Source organism: Lissotriton vulgaris, chromosome 11, assembly GCF_964263255.1.
Source record: "Lissotriton vulgaris chromosome 11, aLisVul1.2, whole genome shotgun sequence".
Lineage (NCBI taxonomy): Eukaryota > Metazoa > Chordata > Amphibia > Caudata > Salamandridae > Lissotriton > Lissotriton vulgaris.
In genome coordinates this window covers 979318415-979345375 of record NC_141699.1, presented here as the reverse complement: position 1 = coordinate 979345375, position 26961 = coordinate 979318415, and the positions used below count along the sequence as shown (strand labels likewise).

Here is a 26961-nt window from a genome sequence, read left to right as displayed (position 1 = left end):
GTTACTTTACGCCGTACTAAAGAGTTTAGGAAACATTGTTGAGGTGAATACTGGATGAATATTAACCCCTTGAGGTAAAAAGAGTTAATATTTTAGAATAAGGGTACTTAAAAATATAATAGCAATTTGATATATGAATACAATTTTTAAATAGGAATTCAAGCTTTTCAGATTATAATGGAACAATCATATAATTTAAAATCAAGTAATTTAACACTTCCTCCATTTCTATTATTTTTAATTGAAATAAATCAATATGAGGAACTTTGTTACTCTAAAGAAATTTAAAACAAATGTTGTCAATGTGTTCGAAAGATCAGATCAGATCAGAAAGGTTTATTGTACAGTTATTTAAAATCATTAAAATTGCATCTAAAACATACACAAAAGGAGTCTGTGCTTGGCTCACATGGAGCTGTAAGTCTTTTTATACAACATAAAAGCATAAAACAGTTAGATAGTCTCTTTGATTCCTGTTGTCACTCCCTTAACACAACTTTCCATCTTCCATATCTTGTCTTCTCATGCTGGTGTTCTTTTTGTCCTAGTATGCTGAAAACTTGTAAGAGTTCAACAGTCCCCCCTTACTATAAAATGTTTTGTACTGCTGCATCCATTACCATTAACACTAGTCCGTTAGTTACGTGGCATTATGCAGACTCTACTGCCTGTCAGGGGGTCATTGTGAAGCTGAACCATCAGACAATTTGCTATGTGGCTTTTGAAGTCCAACACTGCCTGGCAGAGAGCTGCGGCTCTTTTCCTCCTCTGCCTGTGTCATACAGTTTGTTATACTAAAGTTGATACCAAACCTATCATCTTCCAGGTCTTGTCTTTCAATGATGATGTTTCTACCTGGTCTTGTGGTCCAAGGAGCTGCACGTTTTCTGTACTTGCCCGCCTTGTTGTGCGGTTTATTGTGCTGCTATGTCAGACCATTCAATATGGGGCTTTAGAGTCATTTGCTTCCAGGCCAGGGCTCATGCCTTCCCTATTATATATTTCTTTGTGGTATTGTGTCAGTCCAGTAGCTGTATGACTTTTACAAACCTTTTATTCCTGGCATGGGGTCGTACCTCCTCTTGTGCTTTATACTACTGTATCAGTCCTTTAATTGCATGAGTTTTGGGGTCCTTTGCTGCCTGTCGGGGTCATGGTCTTGATCTTCCGCAGCCTGCATCATGCTGGTCATTATTCTGAAAACTTTTAAGAACCAAGCTGACATCTGTCTGGACACTCCTTTCAGGCAGGATAGCATTGCTTCCTGGCATGTTTGAATGTTTAATGCCTGCAAGAGAGGACGTAGCCAGATTCTCCTATAAGGGAGCAGCTGTTTACCAGATGCAGATTTTGTGAGTTTGTGACACATCATTCATTGCACAGAGTCTGCAAAGTCTGCTTTTCTCCCTATCTCTTCTTGCATACCAGTAAGCTTTGAGTGGGATCAGGCCAAATTGTAATTTCATTAAATTTGTTTTCATTTCTTTGGACAGTACTTGGAATAGATAAATTGTCAGTGCTCCTGGGTCGTATAACTTGGGAGACCAATTACTGTGGGCCTTTTCTTTCAAAGTTTGCATGTCTTCATCCCAGGATATAATTTTTGCTTACTTGAGAAGCAACTAGGTTGAATGTCTGGCTGGAAGGCCCATAGATAATCAACGTCTAGACCTTTCAATGAGCTGTCCAGATATTGACCCACTTTGACTAGCTTCCATTTATTTTCTGGCTGCAGCATGTGTTTTAATGTGTCAAAGGGTGTCTGCTTCTGTTTCCAACTGTAGGCTAAATATCTAGCATTTCATACTAGCTGTTGCGAGGTTAAATTGAATTCTAGTCTTACTTGAGCGTGTGTTGTGCAGTTTGATAAGGCGAAGATTTTCCAGTTGCTTTTAACTTGGGCTCTGTCCAGCTATTTTGCCAATTTAACATGAAACTCAATCGTGCCATAAGCGTTGGTAGGTTGGAGTTTCCAAGCCACTACCTTTAGTAGCACTTGTGACTGTGGACTCTGAATGGATTTTTTCAAACTGCAGAATGGTGACCCTCTGTGCAACTCTAGGACGCCGTGGGGATACTCTGCTGCTTTGTCCCTTACCTGCAACTTCTCGCCGCTCCCGCTTCGCGGGAGCCGCTTCGTGGGAGGACTACCCACCAACGCTGACTGCTGCCTGTTTGCCGTGTTTGCTGACCATCCGTGGTGCAGAGAGGCTGCAGGGGAGTAGCGCGGCAGGGACTCACTCTCCCAGGAGTCCCTGCGCGACCAAGCAACATCCGGTCAGCGCCCCCTGCGTGCCCCGCCCACAACCGGCAAACGAGTGAAAAGGAGTTTGGTGCACCCGACCTGTGTGACCCTCTGTGCAACTCTAGGACGCCGTGGGGATACTCTGCTGCTTTGTCCCTTACCTGCAACTTCTCGCCGCTCCCGCTTCGCAGGAGCCGCTTCGTGGGAGGACTGCCCACCAACGCTGACTGCTGCCTGTTTGCCGTGTTTGCTGACCATCCGTGGTGCAGAGAGGCTGCAGGGGAGTAGCGCGGCAGGGACTCACTCTTCCAGGAGTCCCTGCGCGACCAAGCAACATCCCGTCAGCGCCCCCTGCGTGCCCCGCCCACAACCGCCCTCCAATCTACATAATCCGGCGAGGGCCCGTCTTGCGGGACACAAGCGGGACGCCGGGCTAAGCCCGGGCAAAGGGCGGGCCGTCTGTGGCCGTCCGGGGCCAGCAGGGGCCGGGACGAGCCACCCCCCTAAGAACTACACAGGTAAAATACTGACTTTGTGTGACATAGTAACTGAGTAATTTACAGCCATTTATTCATGTCTACTTATACACCTATGTCTACCCACTCCGGTAGATGTACGAGGCGAGGGGGAAATTCCACAATAGGCACTATGGACCAGTTTATAACCCGTGCTGTTTCTGTCGTGGAGAAGGAAATTATCTTAGCTGAGCGAAGACTATCGCGGGAATATCTTGCACACAAGCGCTCCTCTCTGGGAGCACTGGTACGGGCAACATCTCCTACTAACACTAATCCAGTAGAACCCTTACTTATCATAACACCATGCAATACGCAGCCCTGTATAGCTAAACCAGGGGAAGGTAATGGAAACCTTGACATTCTCCCTGACCCGGAGACAGCAAACAGGAGCCCAAGCAGTGCTGTTGTAGTACCGAATCACTTGTTACACCAGCAGCAGATTCACCTACCATGCCCACGATAACGATCCATGAAGCACCGACACGACAAGATTTACTGGCCTCTCCGGTAAAAGCAAGTTGTATAGCATTAAAAAGGAAAAGATTAGTCACCCCGCGCAAGGGCTACAGATCAAAGGCCTTCAAAAGAATACGAAGAAACCATACGAATGGGGGTGTCCTTTGCAAATCTACAGGGTTTGAGACCAAGAAAGTAGGCGCTGGAGTAAGCGACCGACAAGAGGTGGACCCTGTAAATGTTTCAATCAGTCCCCAACCTGATATTGCACAGGATAATTGCCCAAAGGATCCAACTGTAGACAAACCTTTGATGGATCAGATCCAACATTTAATGTCAACCGTTATTTTACCTGTGATCGAAAGATTGTAAGGGCTCTCGGATCGTTTGGACAAATTTGAACAAGCTTCACTCGATAATTTTTTTGCATTAAAATCGTTAGTTAAATTACACTCAAAGATCGGAGCTGATGCAACAAGGGGAGAATCAAGCCCGACAACTCCCAAACCACCCGAACAAACTCGACCACCAAGAAAAGATAAGGCGATGGACCGGAAAAAGGATAACGCTGTACCGGGGGGATTGCAATCAGCCCCTCCTGGGGCTTTGTTAAATAACGTAGGAAATCAAACTGCTGTCCCTCCAAAACCAGCGCCACGTAAAGGAAAACAGGATGTATCAACAACCAAGACAGTGTCTATTACCACTGAAACGTTAGTGCCACTGCGAACTGAAGAAGGGATAGGAACCTCCGCTTGCACTACAAATTGTGCTACTAACGCTAAAGATCCACCTCCGCTTGCACTACAAATTGTGCTACTAACGCTAAAGATCCAGTAGCCGATTGTAATTTAGGCAAATCAGTGCCAAAACAAGTTCCAAACGCTGACCTTACACCCGGATGCCAACCGTACGTGGTAGTTCTCACAGGGGTCCCTCCCCTGAAACCTGACAGGAGGGAGTCCTATGACGAACTCAAAAACAAGACCTTATACTGGTTAAGAGAAAATAGACCTCTCCCATATACTATTAACTGCCAGGTTATACATGTTCGAAGAGTTAACTGGTTGGGCACCAGGCCAAAGGACATAAGGGGGGACTGCATCTTGGTGAACTTTAAAGACCCTTCGGTAGCCCACCTTGTGTATGGACAAAACCAACGGAGAGGACACTTAGGAATTGGAACTTGTGACCTTAGCTATTTTTATCCAAAGCAATCAATACCAGGTAATAGAGGTCCACCCTGTGTGGGCACGATGAGTAGTAGGTACTCGTTCTTTGATCCCCCAACACCAGGGGGCGGAATGCCATTAAAGGACATGGGTGTGGATACAAACTGGTCATGGTGGGGCCGTTGACAAGAAGGAGAGTTCGAAGTCGGGGAAAATCCCTTTCCTCTACTCAGTGAAGCTTCACGGGACAGATGTGTAAGATCGTGTATAATGTCTCCTGAAACTGAATCAGCCAAAAACCAACGGGTTGGTTTACCGTTTGCTAGTATTGCTGGAGAACGCCTAAAGAGGGCATCCGTAGATGTTCTTACTGTCTTGGATAAAAATGTGTCATCACCTGCACGCATGGAAGCCCAAGAGCTAGTGTCTAGTAATGGGCTCTTGGCCGGACCAAAAAGGTGGGAAACACCAAATGTACATATTATCACGAATGACTCCCCTAGTAGCTCAGCACAATGTAAAATGACGCGAGAGATAAAAATGTTGTCATGGAACATTGCAGGGGTATCAAGAAACCTTTGTGATAGGGTTTGGAGTTCTTTCATGGAAGAGCATGATATCATACTCTTACAAGAAACTTGGGCAATCAATATGATTCACAGACTTGGTTACAAAGCTTTTCATTGTGGGGCAATCGCGTCTACAAGAGGTAGACCGTCCGGGAGCTTAATAATTTGGATAAGAATATCCCTGAATGTTGTTGTCTTACCTCTTTACTTCTGTTCCAATGATCTGTTTGGGGTAAAGGTGACTACGAAGGAAATGGGGGACGTCTACATTATAAATATCTACAACAGGCCCAATCCTCACAACAAGAAATCTATGGTTGTAGAACAGTTAAGTTCGTATCTGGGTACATTAGAACTAAACCCCCAAGTTATTATAGGCGGGGGTTTCAACTGTCAATTCGAACCTGTATTGGGGCTTGAAAATCTACTAGAAAACGAAGACAGGGCCTGTGAAATTCCCACTCTAGATAGTGTGAAATCAGTCAAAAGTTCAGTGGCAGCCATACAGATTTTCGAACTAACTGTGTCTAATGATTTAAGGGCCTGTAATGGTCGTCTTGATCCCGACAAACCTGCAAATTATACATATAGCAAGGGGATTTCTAAATCACTTATTGATTTCATGCTGGTCACAACTAACCTGTGGCACTATGAGTTGTGAACAGGCCTGAAAGCGACCACTTCCCTCTACAACTGGGGTTACTTTCTAATCCATTTTTGACATCGCTTGTGGAAACAGAATCTATCAGGGAGGTGGGAGAGGTCGAGGTCTCCAAAGAAGGAAGAGCTATAAAGTGGCCACACATTCAAGCAAAAAAAAGATATACTTGCTGGCATTTACAATACCTTTTCAGACACAATCCCTTTATACAATAATTTGTGCCTGGGTTCCCAGGATGTTCTTAACATGCACTACCACTTGGTAGAATTATTAATCCCCCTCCTGAGCAAAACATGTAGCAACGATAAAAGTAATATAAGCAGGCAACTCGAACTAGAAACACCATGGTATAATAAACAGTGTCGCTTAGCGAAAAGTAACTTAATCAATGCTGTTAAATCCAAGGATCAGAGGATGGTAAGAGAGTGTAGACAAGAATACAAAAGACTCCTCTCCTGGGCAAAAAAGGAATGAGACAATTCGGTCTGGGAAGATCTCCTAAACGCTGCTAGGAAGCATGACCAAAGTACTTTTTGGAGTCTGATATCAAAAAATCAAAAAATAACAAAACAGGTCGCTCCAACAGGGACTTTTACCTTGATGAGAAAATATGGTATGACCATTTTCTTAAGTTGTATGATTCGGCAGATGTGTCCCTAGGCCCAAATGATCCAGGAATTGATTTGTTCTTGTGTACTAGTTTACCCCAATTTAGTGAAGAGGAGACCCTACGTGCAATAAACGCAATGAAGGCGGGTAAGGCACCAGGCCCTGATAAATTGCCTGGGGCCTTATTTACCCACAATACTGAAGTATGGTGCCCCTATATAAATTTCTTGTGTAACTCAATATTGGCAGGGACTCCAATCCCTGAGACGTGGTAGGGGGCGGAAATAGTTACCATTTATAAAAAAGGGGATCGCTACAACCCAGCCAATTACAGACCGATTAGTTTAGTCGATATTTTACAGAAAATCTTTGCCAGGCACATTTTAAATCGACTTTTAGACTGGATGGAGGAATCTAAAATCCTCTCTAAATATCAACCAGGGTTTAGAGTTAAGACAAGTACTGTGGACCAGGTGTACAGGTTTATGTGCATCTGTTGGAAATATGTACAAATAAAGAAGGGTAGCCTTTACGTAGCATTTATGGATCTACGTGCAGCGTTTGATCTTGTTCCACGTCCCCTTCTTTGGGATACTTTGAGGAAAATGGGTGTTCCGGGTGAATTGCTAACAAACCTTATAAAGCTACATACAGACAATTTTGCCAAAGTAAGGTGGGGAAGAAATGGTGAACTTACCCAGGCCATACCAGTAAAAAGGGGGGTACGACAAGGGTGCGTGCTGGCCGATACCCTTTTTTCTTTATTTGTGAATGATATCCCTCCCTACCTGGCACAAGGTAACCATGATTCCCCGAAATTGTGCAATGAAGCAATCACAGCATTGTTATTTGCCGATGACACCATCCTAATATCCCAAACCCCGAAAGGATTACAAAACTTAGTAAACCAATTCTAGTTATTGTGAAGTAAAGGGGCTAGAAATTAATTCATCAAAAACTAAGTATATGGCCATTAATCCTCCAAAAACCTTTAAGAAGAATTTAGCCTTAAAAAACATAAAATTAGAGTACGTGGAGTTTTTCGACTACCTGGGCATTAGGCTAGATAGTAAAATGTCCTGGAAAAAACAATTGGAAAAAAGCAGGCTGACATTCAAACATAGTTCACTTCCTATCCTAAAGATTCATGGAGGGAGTGCTTCCAAAGCCATAACTCCTGCGATGGAAGTATTCAAAGCCAAAGCTCAATCCGCAGCCCTATATGGGGCAGAGATTTGGGGGCCACACTCAAATAAGACCTTTGACATCGATGAGAACGCGTTCTTTAGGCGCTTATTAAGATTACCCTCAAGAACGCCCTTAGTGCCTGTTTACTTGGACATTAATGTAAAACGTACAGACTTTTTATGTTGCCTAAGGCCACTCCTTTATTGGGTAAGATTATGGTCTACCCCAGAACTCGTTGATTATAGAAGCGGATTACTAGAAATTATGGAACTGGATATACTTAATTCAATCAAATGGCTGAGACATATATCCACTTGGTTCACAAAAATAGGTCTTTCACACTTCTGGAATAACCCACTTGTACTGTCAATTAATTGTAAAGAACAGGTAAAAGCTGCTTTTTGGTCCTATGTTAATAATGCATACTTACATGAACGTGGTACCGGCTCCCTAATTCAGAAGTTTCTGCAATTTAAGGATATACCCATGTTTGAGCAGTTTATGGATGAAATTGAGCCACCTTTGGAAAAAACTGTATACTTACAATATAGGTATGGCGTTTTACAAATAAATGTAAATACCTGCAGATGGGGAAAAAGCACGGGAAACGATTTGTATAATTGTAAATTGTGTGAACTCAAACACAAAGAAGATGAGGCCCATATTCTCTTCTTCTGTCCGGTGTACAAACACCCACGTACGAAATGGATCAAACCACTTTGTAAAAATTTGGGCATAAGATCGTACAAAGAGGCAGAGAGGATACTTAAATCTACAACCTCTCAGTTGGTAGCTTTTGGAGTCAGTAGGTATCTCCTCAGTGTCTGCTTGATTAGGAAGAAACTTGGGGTTAAAACCTAGGGCATGATACCCCATAGCCCTGTACTCCATAAGGAATTTCTTAAATTTACAAACAAGTGAAAATATGCTTTTAATTTCTGGCATTTTAATTATTTATACAATGAAGATAGGCTTTTTTTAAAATTCGGTTCTGTAACTGACTATTAAATTGTAGCAAATTGTATTTTGTATGCTAAATAATATATAATGAAATAGTAATGTATTTCTACACAACTTGTATATATCCCCTGATGTTGTTCTTGGTGCACCACACATGTAGTTATTGCACTCTTTGGTAATTATGCTTTCTTCTACTTTTTGTATGAGAATGTATTTTAAAAATGTTTTTATGGCTTTATGACAAATATGTCGAAATAAAAGCTTTACAACAACAACTGCAGAATTCCCAGGTTAAAGAGTTGGCAGCTGCCCATTGTGAAATATTGTGTGCTATGTGATGCCCCCTGTTGTCCAGCCAGACCCCCAGGATTTTTTATGAAGAAACATTCTCAATTCTGTTCCCTCTGAAAAGCTATGCTCCACGCTTGATTACCTTTCGATTTTCAATCATCACTTTAGTTTTTTCCATGTTGATCATTAATTTGTGTTTTTCCCAGGACTTGGCTAATGTGTTTCACAAACTCTGAAGCCCTATTTGTCTCAGATCTAGTAACCAAGTATCATCAGCAGACTGCAGTAGCTAGATTTTATAAATTTGCCATTTTTGGAGGGAATGTTCTTGTTTCTTATAGGGCTTCCTTTGGATCAGATAGGCATAGATTGAACAACAGGGGGTGAGCATACAGTCTTCCTTTAGACCCTTGTTAGTGTCCACCTTTGTGGTTGTCCAGCCCACTGTCACTTTGAATTTTAGCCATATGCCGAAATATAATGCTATTATGGCATGTTTACCATGGCCCCAAGCTTACCCTGTGAGACCCTATCGAAGGCCGTGGCAAAACCAACAAAGCCAAGGTATAGGGATTTATTTTTTAACAGCACAGTTTCGTCTGTCAGGTGGTAGATGCAGAACAGATTGTCCTCAATGTGGTACCCTTTTCTAAAGCCCATTTGGCATGGTGGGATCTACTTTTTTCCTCAACCCATTTATTCCAGTTCATTGTTTAAAATATTTGGAGAGCATTTTCTCTCAATTTCGAGTAAAGCTATCAACCTGTAATCCTCCAGATTTTTAGGCTCCCCTTCTTTGTGGATTGATACTAGAATTGAGCCTCTCCGGTTATTGTCGATTGATTTGACTCTAAGGTAAGATTGAAAAATGGGTATTATCAGCTCCACCCATTTTTTAGGTCACCTTTTAAATATGGCTGCTAGATGCCATTGGGTACAGGTGCCATATTTACACAAAAAGAGACAATTGCCTTTTCAATTTGGGTTATGAATATGTTGAATGTTTGCTTACATGCCTCTTTGCTGACATTTGGAATCTGGAAGGAAGTTGGTGCTGGATCTTTAAATAGATTTTTTTATGTGGTCCTCCCATTGTTCTTGAAAGACGTTTGCAACCTTTTTTGGGGTGTAGCACATTTAATGCCGTTTATCCATGCCAAAAACTTTTTCTGGGTGTTGGATCTTATGATCTTGTTTATTATTTGCTCATTCGTTTGCCTCTTCCTTCTCCTTTTTCACATATAGATGTTTTCAGTTGGATCTTCTTATCCTGTTTGTTTTATTTCTGACAAGTTTGTTGTTGTTTTTGCTCCAGCGTTGTTCCCTCAAAGCCTTGTTTGGTAGTAACTTTATTTGACTTATTTCCTTTCAGAACTTCATTAGTTGTGCACTGTTTCCCCCCCGATTGCTCCTGAATGAAGTGCAGTCAGACAACACTTTTTGGAGGAGCTTGGCTCATTGGCACCATGGATCTTCATTTGTTCGAGCTCCCTCCAATTTCTTTTGGTGGTGGTCTAACATTTTTTCTGTTGACCAGCTTAACATCTCCTGATTACTGATGACCCATTTTAATACTTTAAAAGATTCGAGACCCTCTGGTTTGCGCAATATGCTACTGCTTGGAGTGATGCTCATTCTTCAGAGTCAGACAGCATTTTAACATCGGGTGGTGGCTGGCTATCAAGGGGTGCACTTTAAATGAGTTAGCATGCTGTGAATGGGCTATTGATATCCACATGTAATTAAGGGTTGCTAAAGTTCTAGATGACACCTGTATGCAGGCAACTGGTGAATCAGGGCCAATAAAGAGGCATAAGCCGATATCGATGAGCACCATGCTGACTTCCGCCATGTGCTTGTCCTGTCTTTGGAATTGGGAGTTGATCTCTGGCAAGTTCCCTATTCGATTGTCTAATTTGTGCCATATGTTGTTGACCTCTATGGTCTAACATTTGCATTAATTTCCTTTTAGGAGCCATAGCGAGTCCATCTGGGACACTTTGAGGTCTCTCAATGCCAGAAGTAGTGAGGCCAGTATTTTATCATGTTTGTATTTTGCGTGATGTAGATATATACTGCCTACAATCAATGGCTGACCTCTTGGTTGATTGATTGTAGTACTCTGTGTGATGCACATGACGATATAGTCACCCTTCCCTATGACCAATGAAGACACTGATCCCATTAGTTCATTCTTCCCGCAGATGGAGAGGCTCCGCGAGGCGTGGGCTCCAGTTGCTGATACAGTTGCAGGGGCTTTATACACTGTGAGGTCCAGACACAAAGTAGAATCTAGAGCCCATGTTTAATGCACTGAGAATATGTTCGTCAAACTTAAGGATGCTATTGCTTCCCTTTTGTTGTTTGATTTTGAGAGACCTCTGGAATTCCATGAGGATACAGTAAACATGGATGGCTGCTTCTTTCTTTTGCTCTGAGGTACGCTGTTAGGACACCTTGGAGCCATGACGAGTCTGTGATCCGCGTTTGGTGGGAGATGCATGTTCTGTTGTTCTCTGAGGCTCTGGTTGTTATCATTATTTCTCCCGTGGGCACCTTTGGAGATTTGATTGCATATTTTGCTTCGAACAGTATTGAATCATGAGGTTTCTATTCTCTGCTTATGGCTCCAATCTTGCTTGCACTCTCTCCCTACAAGGCATGTATCATAAATGTAGCCGGGTATTTTGGAAATAAGGAGTTTCTGATTTTTATTCTCCATTGCTCTAGATGTGCTTGGTTTTCCCTCAGAGTTTGGACTGGTTTCGAGCTTGTAAAGGTAACTTCTGATCACTCATTTACCGCTCCGCTGGCCGGTTGGAGAAAAGCAACTGATTCAATGTCCCTTTTCTTATTCACTTCCAGGCCTAGATTCAAAGCATAGCTTGATACCCCTGTTTAAAAGGTCCCATTTGCCCTTTTTGATGCATATTCTGGTTATAGTTTGATCTAGTTGCTTTCGCTTTGTGATCGGACAAGGTTATTGCTCAGGCTCAGAGTAGATGCAGTATCTGGACACGGGGACTTGCTTATGGCCTGGTTGTTCGGAGACGATCCTTGGAACGTGGCCTTAGCGTTTAATAGCCTTGATGTTGTTGTGTGATCCTGAGATGACATTAAATTATTTGGCGTGCCTCCCACTTCGTGCTATCCTCCTACTCTTCTAATTGTATCCTAGAGTGTGGACTAGGAGGCAGCCAGTCTTCCCCCGTGGGGTTCATTATGGGGTTTTGATGTTTCCTTTTCTTTGGTTTTGTCAAATGCAGTCATGGCGACTGCTTGGATCTTTGCTGCATTCTCCTGGGTGCAGCTTACATCCTTTGGTGTAAATGGTAGTGGGCTTCTCAATGTGGGTTTCATAACGGTTTTCTCTTCCTTTGCTCTGCCCCAGCTGATGGCTAGTGTTATCTTGTTTCCCCCCACTAGGGATAGGGTGCCATTGAGCTTCCTTCTCAACTCATTAAGCTTTTTTAACCTTTCCTTATTTTTCCTCAACATTGGTGGCTCCTCTGGAGGTGGCCATTCAGCAGCGTTTTAAATTCTTGGGCCTCACTTTTGGCCTCCTTAAAGCAAATTTCTGGGTTTTCAGTCAACATGTCTTCAGGTTGTGCATGCACCTGGGATGTGCTGAGATACATCAGTGGTTCCTTTCCATCATTTATTTCTCTTGTTGAGTTATACAAAGGGCTTAGGATTGAAGGAGAGCATCTTCTTGGGTTGGGATCACTTTTGAGTTCCCAAGCATTATCCACCTCTTGTTTGGTCCTTGTCATTAACACCTTTTTTTTAAGTCTTCAATCAGGGTCCCCATTATCTCAGGGAGGGAAGACAGCTTCTTTATCAGAGGGCTACTGTGGTTGGCCCTCTTTCGATGTTGCCATACTTGAGTCCTCATTGCTTGGTTTAGTTTGTAGAGCTTCCTGTTTAGTGTCATTAGGAGAGAGCCTTTTGTTTGTAGTATGGTTACTTGCATGTCCAGTTTATATGTGGCCCTGGCCATTGCAGACATTGTGTTGCAAATTTTGTTCATTGTCTGCCTTTCTATTTGTTTATGAGGATCAGCTGGGGCAGGGGGTGGACGTTCAAAATAAGAGCCCGAGGGGTAGTTACAGCAAATTCTTTTGCCAGAGCTTCATCATAGTTGATATTGCTGCCCCTCAGGATTCATGTACAGGATTCAGGACACTGCTGCTCTCTATCAGCTCACTCCTAAGTCCTGAGATAGAGATAAGAAGTGCTTACTTCCGTTTTACCCTGGTTAGCCTGTTGGCAGACGCTGTCTGTCGACATTGCACCTTTCCGACTTCAAGGTGAGTTCTTGCTCTTTAGATTGTTAGTTGGTATGACATTTGTCACTAATGGGCTTAATGGCGGTACAGGCTTAAGCGCTTTGTAAAGCGGTTGTGTGAAGTGCTGCTGCAGAGGTACACTGAGGTTTCTGCCACTGCAAATATGTTCCACTCTAATGCTGACACCTGTTGTCTTAGGGCTTAATGTATTTGAGGATCAATGATCCAGGCATATCATGCACTTTCAACATTGCGTTAGTACTGTATCCCGGGGATATTGCTCAAGAGAGCTGCTAAAGGTGGAATGCCATGCAGTGTAGGCCACTCTTGATGTGCCTGCCCATAATATATTGCTTTTTTGGTTTGGCTAGGTTTTCTGCAAAATTGTTGTTGGCATTCGGATCATAAAAGGTCTTGGTTTGCCTCATGAAGTACCCTATAATCTCTTTCCTCAGATAGGGTATAAAGAGGGCTGAACCTCCATGCTTGCTTGACGTGCTGCCTCTGTTGGCTTGACTCTTCTGCGAGTGCAGGCAGTTGCAGTTGTTAATTAAGTTTCTGTGTTTTTTAAAATAGTACATTTGCACTGAGCAGGGCACGAACCCCGCGATCTCGCCTCACCGGCCCCGCCATCTTGAGTGAGGGGGACGAGCTGGGCGAGCACTCTAGTGCTCCGCCCCGCCCGCCCCTGCCTGCCTGCATAAAAGCCCCTAGAACCTTCTACTCGCGCTGATTGCTAGCGCGGTAGGAGTGCTGTCCTGAGGCGGAAGCCGGGACTGTTTTAATCATTTGTAAAATTGCTGCTACTCGTTTTAATACAGATTGCGTGTATTTAACTGTGTCCCACTGTGTTTTTTAAAATAGTACATTTGCACTGAGCAGGGCGCGAACCCCGCGATCTCGCCTCACCGGCCCCGCCATCTTGAATGAGGGGGACGAGTTGGGCGAGCACTCTAGTGCTCTGCCCCGCCCGCCCCTGCCTGCATAAAAGCCCCTAGAACCCTCTACTCGCGCTGATTGCTAGCGCGGTAGGAGTGCTGTCCTGAGGCGGAAGCCGGGACTGTTTTAATCATTTGTAAAATTGCTGCTACTCGTTTTAATACAGATTGCGTGTATTTAACTGTGTCCCACTGTGTTTTTTTAAAATAGTACATTTGCACTGAGCAGGGCGCGAACCCCGCGATCTCGCCTCACCGGCCCCGCCATCTTGAGTGAGGGGGACGAGCTGGGCGAGCACTCTAGTGCTCCGCCCCGCCCACCCCTGCCTGCATAAAATCCCCTAGAACCCTCTACTCGCGCTGATTGCTAGCGCGGTAGGAGTGCTGTCCTGAGGCGGAAGCCGGGACTGTTTTAATCATTTGTAAAATTGCTGCTACTCGTTTTAATACAGATTGCGTGTATTTAACTGTGTCCCACTGTGTTTTTTAAAATAGTACATTTGCACTGAGCAGGGCGCGAACCCTGCGATCTCGCCTCACCGGCCCCGCCATCTTGAGTGAGGGGGACGAGCTGGGCGAGCACTCTAGTGCTCCGCCCGCCCGCCCCTGCCTGCATAAAATGTCACCCGGGTCTAGGAAGCGCAGCGGACGGGCGCAGCGGGCGCGCTGGAAGCGCGCCGAAGCCGCGCCAAAGCCAAGCCCGTCTGCGCCTGTCCGCGACCGGACACGGCCAAGGGCCACCATCCCTCGTCCCCATAACCGTAAACTATGGAGTAGGAACGAGCTTGTAAGTCTGTCCACCGTTACAAGTACTCCAGGCCTCCACAGCATACACATAGGGGAGGAAATAGGTTGCAGACACTGTCAATTCCGATTTAGTACATCGATAGCTGATACCCGGGACTGCTCCACCTTGTCCTGTGGCTTGCTTAACGTGAGATCGCTACGACGTCATAAACTCGATATCCACAACTTACTAATGGATAGATAACTGGACCTGGTATTCCTCGCAGAAACGTGGCTGGATGGTCAATCCGACCCCGACATCATTCAGGCATTGCCAGAAGAATACCTGATGATGAGGCTGGACAGACCTGATGGCAGAGGAGGAGGCATAGCTATTGCATTTAAACAGCAGCTGGCCTGCCAACTGGAACAAGTTCACATGGCAGACTGCGAGGCTGGTGTTTTTACCATAAAAGTCAATGGAGGCACCACGGTGAAGGGCTATTTAATCTACTGTCCCCCAGGCCCCCTGGCAAGGTTTAAAAGTAACCTGATAGAGTGTGTCACAGAGATGGCGTTGAGGAGAGATAAGTTTCTGCTACTTGGAGATCTTAATATGCATCTAGAGAATCTGACGGACAAAGGAGCGATGGAGTTCCATCAAGAACTTCAGGCCTTACAACTAGAGCTAAAGGGCCAGCTTCCAACACATCAGCATGGCCACTTGCTTGATCCAGTGTTTGCGAACTGGGAGGAAGTCACAGCGGCTCTCCCCGTGCCCCTCCCCTGGACCGACCATTTCCTGGTACCATTTGTAATTCTTCTCCCTAAACATAAGGTGACAGACCCCACTCCCCTTAACTACCCCAGGCGTAAATGGGCCAGGTTCTCCCTGCCAGAGTTCAATGAGGCTCTTATCGCAGAGGGCCCCCCTGCAGGTGACGATGCGGATTCGGCAAATAAATTGCTTAACGACCGTATCACGGCGGCCCTGGATCGGACGGCCCCTCTAGGCCGGCCAAAGGTGGGCGGTCGTTAACAGAGAGCGGCACCCTGGTTCAATGAGGAACTACGGTGTGCTAAGAAGGATTGTAAGCGAGCAGAAAGGCAGTGGAGGGTAGCCTATGACAGCCAGGCGAGAGAAAAATATCTCGTCAATAGACGGGCATATCGCAATCTAATCAGGAGAGCGAAAACTGCCCACTATGCCGATAGGATCATGGGTGCAGAGAATTCAGCGAAAGAATTGTTCTGTGTCTATAAATCCCTGGCTGTCCCCAAGTCCTCGAAAGGACTAGAGGATTGCTTAGTTGCTGCCTGCAATCGCATTGCAGACTTTTTCGGCGATAAAGTGTCTAAAATCTACTCAGCCTTTTCTGCCCAACCCTTGGCAGGGGGGGAGTTCGAAATACCAGTAAGAGAGGCTGATGGACAAAATCTGTTGCTTAACTTCTCCACCCCACCAGTAGAAGACCTGATCAAAATATGTAGGTCAGTGAAGTCAGGCTCCCCCCGGGACCCAGCATCACCCAAACGGCTGGGGGACAGCTTGACGACACTAGAACCATACATTAGGCATCTGTTGGATGTCTCCTTTAGGTCCAGCAGTATGCCTAGGGAATGGAAACAAGCTGTGGTGCTCCCCCTCCGCAAGAAGCCTAATATCAGCTTCGAAAAGCTGGAGAATCTGCGTCCCATCTCCCTTCTACCCTACTTCTCTAAAGTGGCGGAGAAGGTGGCCAATTTGCAGTTAATGCAATTTGTGGAAAATACCAATCTTCTACATCCCACCCAGTTGGGTTCCGGCCTCGACACTCGACGGAGTCGGCGCTCCTCATGGCATCCGAAGCCATCAGGCAGGGCGCCGACGAGGGCCATACTATGGCCTTGATCCTTCTGGACCTTAGCGCTGCGTTCGACACTGTAGCTCACTCCATCTTGCTACAGTGTCTGAACAAAGGAGGGGTAGGAGGTGCAGTGCTAAAATGGATCCAGTCGTTTCTATCTGGCCGAGGTTTCCAAGTCAATCAATCATAAGCTCACAGTTTATCACTTTAGAAATTCAACGAGGATTAAAGTTATTTACCTCCAAGATGATTAAATCATGAAATATTCATTAAACTGGGAAAACAACCACCTGTCACAACTCATTTATTTACAAAAGAAGGAGTTTTAATAGAATACTCCGAATACAGCGAAACATTTATTTATATACATTTTTACAATATTCACAGCGAACGGTAAAGGAAAGAGCTAGTGCTTCTATAAGGGTGCCAGAAAAAAGAGAAAAATGGTGGTTTAAAGGAAAAGGGGTGTAAGCCTCGAATGAAACAGTGACATAAGATTAAATAAACTTAAGAGAAAGGCTGGTATTTGTCCAGCGTATTAAGTAAACAGGCAACTGTTGGTGTCAGTCCAATTATTTAGACAATCATACAGTCTTGACTGGCATGTATGATGTTCAAAGGGATAGTGGTCCTGATGGTTGAAATAAAGGGGGGGCGTCGACGTTTCGACCCGTCTTGTGGTGCTAGGGTAACTGGGGACCTCGACCTGCGGGTCTTCCTCAGGACGTAAAAGGCAAAGCCTTTGTACCGTAGCTAAAACGCTGTAAGCCCAAATTGCTTTGATGGGGGGTTCACAATCCTCGTGTGTCTAGAAGGACGTGAAGGGAATGGCCACGGTCACACTCCCAATTATGTCGCAAGCTGGCAACAATGAAGCGTGAACTTTCTTGTAACTGTAGTAGTTCATGTTAGCGTGTCCCCGTGTGGAAAGAATACAGGATCGTCCTGGTGATTCTCTTAACTTTTTGATGGACGTATGTCCGCACGGGTAGGCAATATGCGAGCGAGAGGTTGTTAGGTGGGTCTCTTCTCGCCAGCTGGCGAGAAGAGACCCACCTAACAACCTCTCGCTCGCATATTGTAAACTGACCATTGGAATCTCTGCCTACCCGTGCGGACATACGTCCATCAAAAAGTTAAGAGAATCACCAGGACGATCCTGTATTCTTTCCACACGGGGACACGCTAACATGAACTACTACAGTTACAAGCAAGTTCACGCTTGAGAACAGCCTTCGACTGTTTCGCTTCATTGTTGCCAGCTTGCGACATAATTGGGAGTGTGACCGTGGCCATTCCCTTCACGTCCTTCTAGACACACGAGGATTGTGAACCCCCCATCAAAGCAATTTGGGCTTACAGCGTTTTAGCTACGGTACAAAGGCTTTGCCTTTTACGTCCTGAGGAAGACCCGCAGGTCGAGGTCCCCAGTTACCCTAGCACCACAAGACGGGTCGAAACGTCGACGCCCCCCCTTTATTTCAACCATCAGGACCACTATCCCTTTGAACATCATACATGCCAGTCAAGACTGTATGATTGTCTAAATAATTGGACTGACACCAACAGTGGCCTGTTTACTTAATACGCTGGACAAATACCAGCCTTTCTCTTAAGTTTATTTAATCTTATGTCACTGTTTCATTCGAGGCTTACACCCCTTTTCCTTTAAACCACCATTTTTCTCTTTTTTCTGGCACCCTTATAGAAGCACTAGCTCTTTCCTTTACCGTTCGCTGTGAATATTGTAAAAATGTATATAAATAAATGTTTCGCTGTATTCGGAGTATTCTATTAAAACTCCTTCTTTTGTAAATAAATGAGTTGTGACAGGTGGTTGTTTTCCCAGTTTAATGAATATTTCATGATTTAATCATCTTGGAGGTAAATAACTTTAATCCTCGTTGAATTTCTAAAGTGATAAACTGTGAGCTTATGATTGATTGATCCAACCAACAAACACGGATTGGACCATTGTTTTTGATTATACTGACTACCCAGGTCCAACAACCGTTTTGGGTTACCCCATTTTTATAATGGAGGTTTCCAAGTCAGGCAGGGCGACTGCTACTCTGAGCGAGTAGCCTTGGACCAGGGGGTGCCGCAGGGCTCGTCCCTGAGTCCAACTCTTTTTAATCTGTACGTTGCCCCGGTTGCCACCATAGTGGAGAGTCACGGTTTGCGCATGGTGTCGTACGCCGACGACACGCAGCTGGTCATCTCCCTATCGCGAGCGCCCGGTCTTGCGGCAGACATCTTCAGAGCATGCATGCAAGACCTAGCTGCCTGGATGTCTGCCAACTGCCTTAAGCTCAATGGAGGCAAGACTGAGGTGCTGGTGGTGGGGGGAGACCGAGCGGCCTGGACGTCGGCGTGGTGGCCACCTTGCCTAGGACCAACACCCATCCCCTGCCAGGAGGCGAGGAATCTTGGTGTTTGGTTCGACTCCAACCTAACTTTCGGACCCCAGGTCAATCGCGTGGTTGGTTCCTGTTTCGGGATCCTCAAGACCCTCAGGAAGGCTCCAGAGCTCCTTCCTATCAAAGCCAGCCAAACACTTGTGCATGCATTAGTCACGTCCAAGATGGACTACGGCAACCTGCTCTACCTGGGGACTCTCGAGAAGAATTTGAGCCGCCTGCAGGTTTTACAAAATGCCGCAGCCCGGTTGGTGCTCAGACTGCCCAGAAGATCAGCTTCTAAAACCGCGCTCCAGGCCCTACACTGGCTTCCGGTGAGAAGCAGGGTGGAATTTAAAGCACTATGCACCTGTCATCGGATTATCAACGGCAGGGCACCTCTCTCCCTACAGGGTCTCCTGACACAATACGAGCCTTCTCGTTCCCTCAGATCCTCTGGCTCGGGACCCCTGTCCATTCCTAAGGTGTCCAAAGCAAGGATGGGCGGCAGGTCCTTCAGGTATCTGGCTGCATCTAGCTGGAACAAACTCCCTGTGGCATTGCGTCTGGAATCCTCAGAGCCCATTTTCAGAGCCAAGCTAAAAACATTTCTTTATGCCCGGTAGTGGGTTCCCACCTTAGCACCTTTTCCTGCTAGCGCTCGCATCACAGCGCGGGGACACGCCGTCTGGCATCACCATGCGCTTTACAAGACCCCCTATTATTATTATTATTATTATTATTATAAGTTTCTGCTGTGGCTAGTTCCTGTGTTTGTCCCCACCCTGGGTTTCTTATGAATGCTTTTTTCCATTGTTGTCTCTTTATAGTTCTGTTAGAGTGATTTTGGGCATGGGCATACAGTGGTAGAGAGCTGTGTGTCCCCATGGTTAGCTCACTAAACTCATTCCACAGACGGTTTGAAGTTTAGTAGCAGTTGAGTAGCAATTAATGTGCATTATTGGTTTGTGTTTTGATGCATGTTTAATGTGCTCCCATGAGCTACTGTTTTACTATTCTCCAGTAGACACATAAGTCTTTCGCACAAGCTTTCCTGTGAATTATGGCTGCCATTTCATCTTCCTGGGGGCAACTTGACTTGGCTTAGTTTGGGCCAACCATGGGGAGATAGGGTTGTGCATCCGTCTTGCCTACAGGTTCCTCTTGGTGCACAAGCTGCACTGGCCTAGCACCAGACACTCTACTCACAAGGGGCTCTTGGTTGCTCAGCTGCTTATTCCCCCTCTCACGCTCTCTCTCTCCCATCTCGCCCACCTTTCCTTCTTGACCGGCTTAGTGCAGACTTTTACGGTTATTGCTGACACCCTTGGGAAATCAGAGAATAATGTGTCCAGCTGGCCTTACCTTTACATTGCGGGACAGGGAAGCGTCCCACTTCCTGGTACCATGCAGAATATTATTGAGCCGACTCGCCCAGTTGCCTGTATCGGTATCGTGGCCTGAATCTCCTGGGGCCAGCTTGGAGGATCAGGCGGATGACGTTGGCTCAAGTTGCTTTGTTGGTCTCCCCTAGTGGCCCACAGCCTCCCTCGGCTACATAAAGCTCTGCGGCAGAGGAACCTGCCATATGTTTAGTTGCAGACATGGTCATTCCCCCAAGTTTCACCCCGAGCAGTATGGGAGGTGAGGAGCAGTAGGCGCCACAGGAGCACAGCTGGAGTGAGTTGCGTTAGGTCTGAACAGTGGCAGCTGCAATGCTGCAGTCACAGGCTCCTCCTCTTTGTAAGTGTCATGTTGTACTGTGGCATTGATCATAGTTGCGCGAATTATGTTTGAAAATTAATTTAGAATTTTAAATTTTAAAAGGGAGCATGAAGCAAATATATAAAATATGAGGGATAACCTTCATTTGTTAGTTTCAAGTCTCCTCCACCATTACCAAATCAAGGGAGACCAAACACTAGACAAACTGGTATTTTTAGATTTCAAGGTTAAGATATTGTAATCAATAATCTTTCTAACACTAGGGGTAACCCAAAACGTCAGGATATTTATTTAAACCCAGAAATAGATTAAATAAATGTAATTCTATCAAAAAAGCTTCTAAACAGAAGGAAAATAATGAAGGAGAAAGAGGACACTCCTGTCTAGTGCAGATTTCTCACAACATGACTTATTGAGAAGCCATGATATAGCCATGTATTGAGTCTAAAAAAAATTGCGAATTACAAAGATACATATTCAATTCATGAAAAAGAAATATGTAAAAACTTTCAGATGGGGCTCTCAGAAACAAAACTAGGGAAAAAGCGCATACAAAAGTGGCACGCATTGACAGAATGAATGCCCTGGTTGGTAACAATAGTAAAAAGAATGAGGATATGATGCAATGATTATACTATATTCAAGACAAAGTTACAAGATTAGAAGAATTATACAGCAACCTTGGAATATAATTGTGATAGAGGAGGCTCTGAGAGAAATGGTGTACAGTAGGCCATTGATTGAGTATGTTAATAATATATGTTATGTTATGTTAATAATATTTATACAGCGCACAGCTGCCCCAGCAAAGGGGCGTCCTGGCGCTTGAACAGGTACTAAAACATAACACGCAGGAAGAGGAAAAAGACGGCTAACCAGGTACAGAGAACAGGAAGGTTTTGATAGCACGCCTAAAAGCGGTCAGATTATCCAGAGCTCGAATGTGCACCGGGAGTGAGTTCCACAAACCAGCGGCAAGCACTCAGTAGGAGCGGCCACCCATCCTGCTGATTTTAAAACGGGGGCAGGCCGCGAGATGAAGAGCCTCCGATCTCAGGGACCTCGAAGGGACATAGGGGATAAGCAAGTTAGCGAGTGCAGGTGGCGAAGAGAGCTTCATGATTTTAAAGGCTAGACAAAGCGACTTAAACTTAATTCTTTGTCTGACCGGCAGCCAGTGAAGGGCGGAAATGGTGCTGGAAACAGAACAATGCCTGGGAAGGCCAACAATGGCCCGCACCGCAGCATTCTGCACCCTTTGTAGCCTAGATGCCTCAGCCTGGTTTATCCCCAGCAGCAGCGCGCTGCCGTAGTCCAGCCGAGATAGATATTAGATGATGGTTCCACCCAGTACAAGTTCATAATAAGTAATCATGTTATAGTTAGTCAAATTGGATATTATTGTTTGAAGAACTGATTAATCGATGATGGAAAGACTATTATGAACAACAAAAGAAATATGTAGTGGTGACTTAGGGCCAGATGTATCAAGATACCCTTTAGCAATTCTCAAATAGCGATTTTTTGAGAATCGCTATTTGAGAATTGCTAAATGGTATGTATCTAGAAATTCGCTATTGTTTAGCGATGTCTTAAAATTCCTTAATTGCGATTAGCAAATTTCCCATTCATTTCTATGGGCCAGGAGACCCATAGGAATGAATGGAAAGTTATTCTCAATTTGCAATTCGCAATTTGCTAATCGCAAATTGAGAATAATTTCAAGGGTGCAAGGGTGTCTTAAGCACACCCTGCTGCACCCCTGAAATTTACATGTATGCGCATATGGCGCACATACATGCCCTAAGGGCATGTATGAGCGTCACATGGCACTTTTAGAAATTTCAAAAAGTGCATTTTTAAAAGAATTCGCAAATTACCACCAACTACAAGTTGGTGGTAATTTGCGATTTCTTAGCCTAAATTCGCAAAGGTTAAATGCTACATACATAGCATTTAAGGAATCGCAATTTGCGATTCCTTAATTTTGCGGTGCCATTTTTTGATACATCGCATTTGCCGATTTTTTTGTCGCAAACGCTGATTTTTTGCGATTCGCAGCGTTTGCGATAAAAAAACGGATGATACATCTGTCCCTTAGTGAATGATAAGCGAAAAGCATAAAAGAAATACATGATAAGTTAAGTAGTTTTGAAATTCATATATGATCCACAAATACTTGATGTAATCTCTTTGAGAAGAAAAATGCATTTTGGGGAAAGAATTAGAGGTCACACCTCACTTGAAGTTAGGGCGCCCAACTCACCTGCCTGGTGCACCACTCCCGATGATGGTGGTGTGGCTGATGTGACGTCTACGGGCAGGAAAGGGAAGGACTTTTTCTCCTGCCCAGTGGAATGACCCCTGACTAATCCTGGAGCTGCTCTGACCATGAGAACAGCTCAAGGATTGGTGGGGGCAGGCTAACCCAGTGTTCATTTTGAGGCTAGGGGCCTGTGGCAGCAATCCCCGGGCTGTTTCACAGCCCAGGCATTGCTTGGTGTGTTGTACGCATAGGCTCGCCGTAGGTAGCCAGCCGGCCAATGTGACATGCGCATTGTAAGGATAACAGTAGAGGGTTTTGACTCAAAACTCAGCAAGGCTGAGCCAATAATAACTTGAAAAACAACACACCTGCCTATGCTGAGCAGTTTTTTTCAGAACAATACTTAGAGAAATGTGCATGAAAAATAAGCATGAACACTAACTTTAGAAATTGCAACGTTTCTTTTAATTCTTTTGTAGACTATTCTGCTTTTTAGTCTTTGCTTGTTTTTTATGGCATGAGAATACAAAAATTGTGAAGAAAACTACTAAACAATTACATACAAACAGGAAAAAACAAACTTTGGTATGTACATAATTCACTCAAACTAACATTCAACACATTCTTGGCCATCCAATCATACAAAAAACATTCATACTGGTCCCATGGTCATAACACAGTTTGTGATAATGCAAGGAAAGTAACAATTGTGAATTTCAAACGATAGTCAAACTTTTTTTCAGTTCTTTAGAAAGAGTAATAATCCATCAATTGAATGACACAACCATGACAAAAGTGATGACACGGGACCGGGTCTGGTCGACGCGTTTCGAACCCTATCCTTTCACGGGTTCTCTTCAGGACCACAGTATTACTAAAAAGGGAAGAGGAAAGCAACAATCACTAAACCGGACCTGAGAGATCACTGTCTCAACCAATGCACCGCTAGACTCAGCCTACCTCAATACGTGGGTCAAAGCTCCTCAAGTAGTATAGGAAGACAGATGTATTCCCAGCAAAGGGGAGCGAAGAAGTGCTGCGAAAGAGAACAAGTACACTCAATCATACAGAGTCTCAACAGACTGACTATGTCTAGACTGGAACTAGTGAATTCAGGGGAAGATTGCGTGTGCTCACCTTGCATGCAGCGCGTGTGCGCTCAACCAATGCTTGTCAATTTGGTAACGCTCGGTCCGCGAAGAGTGTGGATCCGGCGTCTCTGGAGATTGGAAAGTGAAGGTATACGTTTAAAAACCGACATGCGGGGGGAAGCGCATGAGCAGCCGCTGTAAAATCGCGCTAGAAAGTCCCGGTGTCTGCTTACCGTGAAAACAAATTCGAACACTCAAAACAGTGTTTCAAACGTCCTCGCTCCTCACCCAGCGGTCACTTGCGGGTTACTGAGGCCTCCCTGCCGTCTGACTCAAGAGAATGGTCGCCTCCCACGGGGTGTAGGGAGTTGTAGTTTCATATAATATGTACCAAGGAGATTTCTGGGAGATGAAGTCCTGTGGGCAGTATCAAGGAAAAGTTTTATAAATTTCCGAAATTTCGTTCAATCCATTGACTGCTGTGTCATATTTCATGATCAAAAGTGCCTCTCTTTGATTCAATCTTAATTCCAAATCCCCTCCTCTTGGATCTTTTTCAATTTTGGACAGGACGGTCCATTTGAAATTATGTTTATCATGTTTCTTCGTCACCCAGTGGTGTACCAATGGCGCATTCTCAACTTCTCTGCGCAGTCTGGATTTATGCTGCGTAATGCGTTGTCTGACCTCTTGGGATGTTTTCCCAATGTATAGTTTTGGGCAGGGGCATAGGATCGCGTAAACTACATTCCTTGTTTTGCAGTTAGTGAAAGCTTCATGCTTCCAGTGAATATTGTTAAAGGAAAATACTGTTTCTTCCATGGTGTCATGACAACAAATGCAGGTGCCACATTTGTGATGTCCTTTAGTCTGGGGGAAGCCGAATAGGCTTCTCAAAGTTGGTGGTTGTTTACTGGGTAATGCTGCCCTCACAATATGGTTTGCCACGCTCTTCTCCTTCTTAAATGCAAATAATGGTGGATTCCTCAAGTCCTCATGCAAGTCTTTCACTAGATGCCAATTAAGATTTATCAGCCTCTTGAGTTGATTTGCAGCAGGGCAAAAGGTTGATACACATACCACTCGGTTTTGCTCAACCTTAACTTTCTTATGCATTAGTGTTTCGCGGGGCGTCCACCATGCTCGCTTAAGGGATTGCTTTAGAAGTTTTCTCGGATATCCTCTTTGGAGAAGCCTCTCCATGAGTGAATTGGCATGGTCGAAATAATCTTCTTTTCCTGAGCAATTCCTTCGGATCCTCAGGAATTGTCCGAAAGGTAAATTCTGTCTCAAACTTCGTGGGTGGTTGCTGGTGAACAACAATGCCTTGTTCCTATCGGTTGATTTTCTAAATAAAGTTGTTTCCAGGCTTCCATTATGTACACCACTGGGTGACGAAGAAACATGATAAACATAATTTCAAATGGACCGTCCTGTCCAAAATTGAAAAAGATCCAAGAGGAGGGGATTTGGAATTAAGATTGAATCAAAGAGAGGCACTTTTGATCATGAAATATGACACAGCAGTCAATGGATTGAACGAAATTTCGGAAATTTATAAAACTTTTCCTTGATACTGCCCACAGGACTTCATCTCCCAGAAATCTCCTTGGTACATATTATATGAAACTACAACTCCCTACACCCCGTGGGAGGCGACCATTCTCTTGAGTCAGACGGCAGGGAGGCCTCAGTAACCCGCAAGTGACCGCTGGGTGAGGAGCGAGGACGTTTGAAACACTGTTTTGAGTGTTTGAATTTGTTTTCACGGTAAGCAGACACCGGGACTTTCTAGCGCGATTTTACAGCGGCTGCTCATGCGCTTCCCCCCGCATGTCGGTTTTTAAACGTATACCTTCACTTTCCAATCTCCAGAGACGCCGGATCCACACTCTTCGCGGACCGAGCGTTACCAAATTGACAAGCATTGGTTGAGCGCACACGCGCTGCATGCAAGGTGAGCACACGCAATCTTCCCCTGAATTCACTAGTTCCAGTCTAGACATAGTCAGTCTGTTGAGACTCTGTATGATTGAGTGTACTTGTTCTCTTTCGCAGCACTTCTTCGCTCCCCTTTGCTGGGAATACATCTGTCTTCCTATACTACTTGAGGAGCTTTGACCCACGTATTGAGGTAGGCTGAGTCTAGCGGTGCATTGGTTGAGACGGTGATCTCTCAGGTCCGGTTTAGTGATTGTTGCTTTCCTCTTCCCTTTTTAGTAATACTGTGGTCCTGAAGAGAACCCGTGAAAGGATAGGGTTCGAAACGCGTCGACCAGACCCGGTCCCGTGTCATCACTTTTGTCATGGTTGTGTCATTCAATTGATGGATTATTACTCTTTCTAAAGAACTGAAAAAAAGTTTGACTATCGTTTGAAATTCACAATTGTTACTTTCCTTGCATTATCACAAACTGTGTTATGACCATGGGACCAGTATGAATGTTTTTTGTATGATTGGATGGCCAAGAATGTGTTGAATGTTAGTTTGAGTGAATTATGTACATACCAAAGTTTGTTTTTTCCTGTTTGTATGTAATTGTTTAGTAGTTTTCTTCACAATTTTTGTATTCTCATGCCATAAAAAACAAGCAAAGACTAAAAAGCAGAATAGTCTACAAAAGAATTAAAAGAAACGTTGCAATTTCTAAAGCTAGTGTTCATGCTTATTTTTCATGCACGTTTCTCTAAGTATTGTTCTGAAAAAAACTGCTCAGCATAGGCAGGTGTGTTGTTTTTCAATGCGCATTGTAAGGGGCAGCAGTAATACTGCAAAAGCAGGATTCAGCCCTGCTTCCCTGCCTCACGCTCACGATGTACACAGTGCAAGCTTGTGGCAAAATTAAATTGCATTATTATATCATTTTTTTCATTACTCTCTGTCTGCTGCACTCACATTAGGGGGGCCGACTCTCCCCCGCCATTTAGGAGGAGCTGCCACTGATATGGCCCAGAAACCTGAATTAGAATTAGGTACAATGATGGATCAGTGGATATAAATGCAGTTAAAG

General features: G+C 44.6%; 1 protein-coding gene across 1 annotated transcript in view; it reads left to right on the top strand.

Moving 5' to 3' along the window:
• LOC147683804 (arylacetamide deacetylase-like) overlaps nt 1-26961 on the top strand; it is a 159158-nt gene that overhangs the window by 90734 nt on the left and 41463 nt on the right. The gene's annotated exons all lie outside the window — the stretch shown is intronic.